General features: G+C 44.3%; 1 pseudogene; it reads left to right on the top strand.

Moving 5' to 3' along the window:
* Window positions 1–801: 801 nt before the first annotated feature.
* LOC133364680 (5S ribosomal RNA) lies at window positions 802–908 on the top strand (annotated as a pseudogene).
* The last annotated feature ends 304 nt before the right edge of the window (window positions 909–1212 follow it).

Genomic DNA, 1212 nt, shown 5'->3' with positions numbered 1-1212 from the left:
TTTCCATCCAGCATCTCCTAACTATCACCGAGCAATCAAGGAGAGCTATCCGTTGCTGGCAAACTCTGAACATCTTACTAGAGCCATCAGCAGGCCTCCTGTTATAGCATTTTGCCAACCTCCTAATTTGCGCAGACTGTTGGTGAGAGCTGTGCTTAAGCCACCTGTCACCAATCCAGGATCTCATCCTTGTCACTCCAAACGCTGTATCACCTGTGTGTACCTCAGGGAGACAGCCACTTTTACAAGCACTAAGACAGGCAGGACATATTACATCAAACAGAACATCACCTGCAGGTCCTGCAATATAGTTTACATCATCGAGTGCAAAAGACCAGGATGTCATATCCAATACATAGGAAAGACCACAACTGACCTATGCACGCGCTTCAGGAACCACAAGTCGGCAATTTTGACCAAAAAAGTGGAGCAACCAGTTGCAAAGCATTTTAACATCGAGGGTCACAGCCTGTTGGATTTTTCCATTACAGCGATAGAGATGCCAGCAGATCCAGCAGCATTGACCAAAAGGGAGAACTTTTGGATTTACTCTCTGGACACATTGGCACCACATGGCCTGAACCTGGAGGACAGTACCACCACTACTTAGCTTCTGCAAATGGAGCCCCTCTGAGCATTCCATCCTCAAAGCTCTATAACTGCCACCTTGGTAACAGCATTTATATGTTGGCAACTGATGAAGGTGGAAGCTGAAATGTTTTGTTAATATAATAAAAACCTCTGTTTGGTTAATCACAATTACGTTTATCTATATCTATATCTATCTATCTATCTATATAGGCCAACGGCCATATTACCCTGAACACGCCCAATCTCATCTGATCTCGGAAGCGAAGCAGGGTCAGGTCTGGTTAGTACTTGGATGGGAATACCTGGTGCCATAGGCTTAGAGGAAGGCAATGGTAAACCACCTCTTACCATGAAAACCCTAGGGATACATCCAAAAGATTCATAGGGTCGCCATAAATCATAATAATATTGTATATCTATATCTGTAAAATATCTTCCTGAACCTATCCAAGGGGTCAGGTGAAATGTAGCAGCCTCTTCTTTCCCCCTCACAAGATGAATCTGCAAGCTTCAGGGCAGTATTCAACCATCCCTTTGGAGGAAATTTGACTGAGAGCATTGTGACAGGAAAACTCCAGGGCTTCCATGATGAGAAATTCTCCTTTGACCTCTTTCCGTCTG

The sequence above is a fragment of the Rhineura floridana genome, chromosome 9, assembly GCF_030035675.1.
Source record: "Rhineura floridana isolate rRhiFlo1 chromosome 9, rRhiFlo1.hap2, whole genome shotgun sequence".
Lineage (NCBI taxonomy): Eukaryota > Metazoa > Chordata > Lepidosauria > Squamata > Rhineuridae > Rhineura > Rhineura floridana.
Note: the sequence above shows the minus strand (reverse complement) of the source record. Positions and strands in the feature narration are given on the sequence as shown.